This window comes from Sander lucioperca, chromosome 22 (genome assembly GCF_008315115.2).
Source record: "Sander lucioperca isolate FBNREF2018 chromosome 22, SLUC_FBN_1.2, whole genome shotgun sequence".
Classification (NCBI taxonomy): Eukaryota; Metazoa; Chordata; class Actinopteri; order Perciformes; family Percidae; genus Sander; species Sander lucioperca.
The window spans coordinates 28973674-28981024 of record NC_050194.1 but is presented as its reverse complement, the minus strand read 5'-3'; the positions used below and the strand labels follow the sequence as shown (position 1 = coordinate 28981024).

At 40.7% G+C, this 7351-nt stretch overlaps 1 long non-coding RNA gene across 1 annotated transcript; it reads left to right on the top strand.

The window, feature by feature from the left end:
• The first annotated feature begins 3046 nt into the window (after window positions 1–3046).
• On the top strand, window positions 3047–5927 carry LOC118494233. Its single transcript, XR_004896329.1, has 3 exons — window positions 3047–3188; window positions 3240–3244; window positions 5916–5927. It is a non-coding gene; the product is annotated as an uncharacterized LOC118494233 (long non-coding RNA).
• The last annotated feature ends 1424 nt before the right edge of the window (window positions 5928–7351 follow it).

The window sequence follows — 7351 nt, the reverse complement described above, 5'->3', positions numbered from 1 at the left end:
ATACAGTAACTGCGGATGTAATAGAGGCCTGTGCGGGGCACAAGGGCGCGAAAGAAATCTTCATGACTGCGCATGCACGAAGGGATAAACCCAATAGCAACAGCTCTTAGAGGGCTATGCCTATACTCATAGAATCTGAAGTTACAATACATAACTATCGGTATTTAATATGTAAATAGATATAATAGTTAGTAGCAGACCTATGTGCCAGAACAAATGAAACATGAGCTAGCTGATTCGTCTGGTTTCCAGGCTACAGATTTGCATTAGCTGGCCCTAAAAGTGGCTCAAATGCTTTTGGCAAGGATATATTACAAAAACTGTCATATCCCCTGAACACTTTGTGCTATTGCAACCACATTTGGTGGACATGTGTAGACATGATGTCTGTGTAGCCATGCCACATTTAATACCATTTGGCCAACAGGTACCACTGTAGCAGCAGCATCTAACTATAAAGGAAGGAATATCTGTCTGTGTATGTATGCATGTATGACTGTCCTTCGCATATCTCATGAAATGTTCATTCAATTGACTTTACAATTCAATTCAATTCAGTTTTATTTATAGTATCAAATCATAACAAGAATTATCTCAAGACACTTTACAGATAGAGTTGGTCTAGACCACACTCTATAATTTACAAAGACCCAACAATTCCAGTAATTCCCTCAAGAGCAAGCATTTAGTGCAACAGTGGGGAGGAAAAACTCTATTTTAGGGAGAAACCTGGGACAGACCCAGGCTCTTGGTAGACGGTGTCTGACGGTGCCGGTTGGGGGTGTGATGAACAGTGGCAATAATAGTCACCGTAAAGATAATGGAACTATGACTAGAAATAGTAGTTACACTTGGCAGGCATATTCCTGAGGACCCACGGAAGTGCAGTCTTGAGTGTGAAGTCGATCGGATGTGCGGTTCTCAAGAAAGCTGCAAGCAGCAATACAAAAGGCCAAGCGATCGGAGTGTTCCGCACAGGCACGTTTTTTAAGGGAAATAAAGTAAAATGCGATACATATAGTTATATGTATTTTATTTTTATGTATGAATTTCATTAAATGAAAAATGTTACATGGGAATTATTTAACCTTTTGAATAATTTATGGATTTCCCATGCCACATTAAAATCAAATCACATCACAGAAAACAAAGTAAGAGGTATATTGTATTTCAGTGTTGTCCAGAAGAGAGCAGCATACATCTGCCAATACTAAATGCTAAGCACTGTCATTAGTTTACATGAGGTGTAGGAGAGCATTTTCTTTTAGTTGGAGATGCATTGTCCATGCCAAAAATAAACAATCACCTGTCCAATCACAGCTTGGGGGCATGACCATGGGTGGCGCTCTCTGATGGCAGCCATGACAGCCAGCCTTTAACATTTTTAAGTTATTCCTCGACGTTCCACTTCCGTGATTGCTCCGTTGCCGCTGGAAATTCCGCCGGATTTCACTCATTTAGGCCGGATTTCCGTTGCCTTGGGCTTTCTTTGTGTTGGCGTTCTAACCTCTGGTGGATTTGTGAGGACTATGGTTAACTGCTCCTCAGATCTCTGCAGGGTAAATCCAGACAGCTAGCTAGACTATCTGTCCAATCTGAGTTTTCTGTTGCACGATTAAAACTACTTTTGAACGTACACATGTGCCACCAAAACAAGTTCCTTCCTGAGGCTGTTTTGCAGCTAAGCGCTCCATACGGCGCTTAGCGCCGCCCATGACGATTGTGATTGGTTTAAAGAAAAGCCAATAAACCAGAGCATGTTTTTCTCCCATCCTGGAATGCAGTGTGGACTAGCCAGACTCTCCTTCTCCACGTAGCGGTGGAGGAGGGTTTTATTGTGCCAATTTATTGTCAGTGCACAACAATTACAGAAGCAGTCGTCATAAATCTTGGCTCTCAGGCTCCCTCCAACATTGCTTATTACGTTTGTATAAAACAGAAAAAGAGAAAAGAAAAAAAAGTGACAATCTAAGACATAATAGTGCAAGGTAAAAAAAATCCTAAATGTGAAGATGACGGTTATATTAGCAAAATCTGTCCATGGACAAATTATTCTTTAGCACACTAACCGGCAATTTCCACTGACTCCGGCGGTCCTAGCCCTCCGGAGCAGATACGCAGAGCTTCTATTTTTGCTGGACGCCAGAGAGCTCCGCAGCGATTCAGCACACAGCAGATAGTGCGGGACAGGAAGTCGAGCACAGAAACAAAATAAAAATCCGGTTAATTTTCAAAATAAAATACACCGTGCTCACGGCAGGTCATATTTCCCTGCACTACACCTTGAAAACACAGCTCAGAGTAGTTTCTCCTCTACTCCCCTGGATGGAAACTAACTGGTGTTGGTTTTGTGGTTCTGTTTATAGAAACTACATCCTGTTATATCGCACGAACATACGTGAATTCGCGAGATCTCGTGGTCGGCTGGCCGCAGCCGTTACGCAACAAATCTGGACCTGGTGGGTGTTGACGGACGGCGGAGCACGCAGCCATTCAGCAGCGGAGCCGGTCCGCAGACGTTCCGCATCTGGAAATCCACGGTAAGGGTCACTTAAGGGCCAAACTGGAAAATAAAAACCACATTAAGGGCCAGACATGTAGAGTTTATTCACATGCTTTTATTTCATTCAAAAAGTCAAATATCTTTGACTGTATTATAACATCTTATTTTGTTTTTGTTTTTTTTACATTTCTCGCATTTTTCAACTTTTTTGTGTATTTCTCCGTTTTTGTGGCTCTTCTAAAAATCTGTTGCGTTTTCCGACATTTTTGTTGCTTTTTTTCACGACTTTCGGATAATTTTTATCAACATAAAGTCCTACAAAGTCAGCAAAAAAGTTTCTTAGTCATCATAAATTTTAGCAAATCAAGCAAAACAAAGATAATATTTTTTAAAACAGCTACCACACAGCCGACTCACAGCAACCTGTTTCACAGCCTGAAAGTGAAACTATCTGGTTCTGGGGGAATTTCTGAGTCTCAAAGTCAGATTTTTTGCTCAAAATATTTCAACTTTGTTTACACAAAATATAATATATAGTAATTACAGTTTGAAAAACTGTTTCCTGTCTTTTTTGGTTTGGCGCTGAACTAGGCAGGCCAAAAACTATTGTGAACCTAAATTGATATGTGGGCCGGATCAAAATCTGCGAGGGGCCGGATTTGGCCCGCGGTCGTGAGTTTGACACGTGCTTTAGCAGATATCTTAGTTACAACAAGATTAAGCTATCAAGGCAGAGTTTGTGTTTATATGTTTGGTATTTATTCAGTTACAATCGCAAAGGAGGAGAGAAACTAAACTTCATACCACAGAGATTCAGTAGTTGCTACAAAAGTACAGTTACTAGTAGTTGAGCACAGATACTTTTAAAAACGTCTTTCTCTCCGGTCTCCTGCACAGACATGAGTTGAGTCCATAGTATCTATGGTGTAGTAGCGCATTTTGATGGGGGAGAAAGGTGGTCATTACAGGTTGGCTGTGATTGGCGTGGCCAAAAGTTCCATTGAAAAAAAAACTGACAGTACATTATTGACAGTACATTTAGTTACATTTGTGATTGACTGTCAGCAGGTTTTAAGGGATGGCAGGAAGCTGTACAAACATACACTAAGGGCGTTTTATATATTTACGGGTTCACTGCTGCCTTGCACCCGGGCACAAACATGCGAGCGACAGAGCGCCGCGGGGAAGAGAAGGTGGAAGGTGGAAGGTGGAAGGTGAAGTACTGCTTACAATGTTTCTGTAAGTTAATAACCAACTCTGAACACTGCTTTTACACTTTTTGACCCGTCTGAGTCTGTAATATTTTGTAGTTAGCTGAACCCGCCCGACAGCAGTGTTATGTGTGTAAAAATGTGTGTGTAAACAACATAACCTTTGAGACATAACCTTCTGGTCCTGGTGATTCTTAGTAGTGGTCCTTGAAATGATCAGAAATGATGAGATCCTCGAGTTTAAATGAACAGTGAGTGGTTGTTATTAAAGATGGCTCTCAATCAATTTCTGTACGTTCTATACCCTACTCATGACGTTTGGTTTCCCATGATGATGGTGTAAATATTGTTTCAGAAGCTTTGAGACCTCCACAAGAATTAGTATTGGTGACACAAATACACAATTTCATATTCAGATTTGTTATAAAAAACAGTCATAGAGAATATCAGCACAAAATACCAGGAGCTCCTCCATTTGAGACTGTCAGAAGTGAAGAGCATGCTGACTAGCAGAATGACAGTGAAGTGTAAGTGTATTGGACAGGCATCTCTGAAATAGAAACTCCTGCCTCTCCAGTGACTTGTAGCCATTGTGTTAACCGCAGTCTCTCTCTCAGGTGAATGATTTGCAGTGACAGCAGCATTCTTTCTAGACCATAAACTGCTCATGTTTTGGTTTAAAGCTTGAAATAAGTGAATGACTCTGGATAGATCCTGGAATTAAAAGAACAGATGCTGCATCTAAATCAGGTGAGTACTGCAAGCATTGCAGTTTCCAGAGAACACACTATAAATTATCTTGGGGAATTAATTAGACCTGCCACTGTTTTCTTCTAATAGAACTCCAGATCAGGAAGAATAGCTGCAATGCAGGAGCTAATGAGGATCCGACATAAACAAACAAACAAATAATTCCATCTGGAGGAAATGTATATTAGAATATATGCATGTATATGTATTACAGAATTATTAGGTTCAAACACTAGACAATACTATACATGTATGCATAACTCATCGCTCCAAACCCATTTCTACAGCTGAACAGTGTGGTGACCTAGGTCACTCTTCCTATCACTGCTCTTTCTATGCTGATTAAACACTGCCAGCCTTGGTTCTAATAGCTCTTACCATACAGTCCCACTCATTTATATTCATACTATGTAGATGAGTTGCTCCACAGGCCTTCAGAGGAGGCTGCAAAGAGACGGAGTACTGATGCCTGCTTAACCTTACATAACAGACCCTGACCTGCTGGGGTGGGAGTGGGGCGCAAGAGACTGTGTTTGCATGCAGCAAGCATGTGTGTGTGTGTGTGTGTGTGTGTGTGTGTGTGTGTCCGTGCGTGCGTGTGTGCACTTGTACATGTGTGAGGTATAGTGTTGATCATCTCCCACTGAGGATGCTTTTGAATAGCAGCAACCACACCAAAAGATATGGAGTACTGATGCACTGTGTCAGTATGTACAATGTGTCTCAGGTCCAAAGGTAGTCTGGATCAACAGAAGTACATTTCCAGGATTAAGTCCCTCACCTTCCGCTCTCTGTGTGTTTTGACGATAAGGCCAAACAGTCAAGTTTTAGGACTTGATTTAAAACATTTAAAATAACTGAGAGTTCGAGCAGACCTTCTGTTATTTTGGGGTTCCAGATGTGTGGTACATAGAAACTGAACACTTCTTTTCCAGGTTCAGTTTTAGCTTGTGGGGACAGCAGACCTGTTCCAGACACAACACAACGTTGGCAGTCCCCAAAGAAGGAGAAGAAGTTGGTCATTTCATGGCTCAGATTAGAACCCAAATGAAACGTAAGCAACTAAAATTGCTGAATGTTAGAACATTGTGTCAAATTGGTCGTTACGACTGAGACTTCTAACAACCTGGTCTCACAGAATTCCGTGAAATGAACACGGCCCCTTAACTCAAAATCTGTCACGGTTTCACGGAATCGCCGAAAATTCCGTGACGGCCCACGGATGCGATGCCTATGTAAGTCAATGACAGACATCATCGTGGTCTACGCTCAGATTCCCTGATCACAGCACGTTTCTTTCTGCCAGGCGGGCTGCAGCAGAGAAGCTGTATAGCTTTGCTATTATTGGTATTTTTAGCCCAATAACCGCTGTTTTAATCAACATTTATTCACCAGATTTTATCATGGTTTATTTGTATTTTTTTTAATGTTATTATTTCGGCTCAGGGAAGCTGGATTGCTTTGTTGTTTATTGATATTTTTAAAACTATAATGCTACATCTATCAACATTTATTTAGATGTTATCATAGTATACATTTCTTTATTTTAATATTATTTCGGTCTTATTACCGGTGAAATATTACAGTATGCTGTAATACAGAACATTACGATATGATCCGAGCTACTGACACGCATTCAAAGCCGATATACCACAATGCAATGTGGGCATTCATTCACAGAATCAGACAGTGATCAGCTGGTCTTTAACGCCAGTATCGCTTCAATATACATATATACAGTCAGTGGTTTAGTCACCAGCAACAACACGTTGCTCAGCTTTGTTCTAGTAAGTTATGCACCGTAATAACGTTTCAAAAAATCCGTAGAAAACTCCGGAAGTGACGTGGTACGTGCCACTTGGCAGATAAGAAGATAAAAAATACATAATATTCGCAATATTGATGTTTTTGTCTAACGTTGTATTTGAGGATGTAAACAATGAAGATATTAATAATAATAATAAAATACAGTTTCATGTATTTGTCTCATGTATTGTGACAACAAATCAAATCAGCTGAAGACTCCGGAATCCATCCATCCATCCATCTTCGTCCGCTTATCCGGTATCGGGTCGCGGGGGGAGCAGCCCCAGCAGGGGACCCCAAACTTCCCTTTCCCGAGCCACATTAACCAGCTCCAACTGGAGGATCCCGAGGTGTTCCCAGGCCAGGTTGGAGATATAATCCCTCCACCTAGTCCTGGGTCTTCCCCGAGGCCTCCTCCCAGCTGAAGTGTCTGTGAAAGCTTGCTGCATTTTCTAATTTTGTGGTTGATGAATGTTAATAACAAAGACTAAAGGGGAAAAAATACGAGCATATGTATGTGTGGGACTTACTTTGATTTAACATCACACTGCATTATTAGTTGTTTTAAATAAATTACTTTTTTTTAAGTTCAATTTTTTATTAGCACCATTTATCATTCAGATATACAGAACAGATTCCACAACATGAACCTGGTAATATTGGATGGTGCACAGAACAGAGAAACACAAACTGAGCAAATAACTGACTTTTTGAAATATCAATTTATGGTAGGCCTAACATATTAATTATTATATTCAGAAGATGATCCTCATATCAATCACCATGGTTACAGCTTGTAGCCATATAGCCTTCAAAATTAAGAAGGGACTAGTTTTAGGAAGCATTTCAGGAAATTAAAAGGATAAGCAGATTGTTGCTGAGGTTTATGTTTATAGAGATGTAGCTTTGTTTGTGTACATATACAACGTGTGTTTTGGCGGTTTTTTTCACAAACTGAGGAGTTGGTTGTGACGTTGTGACATGGGTCAGAGGGTATCAGAGGTCATAAATGATGAACCAATTAATCGTCTCTGCTCCTATAGGCTCCTTGGTGTTCATATGGACAACACCTGGCTGGAAG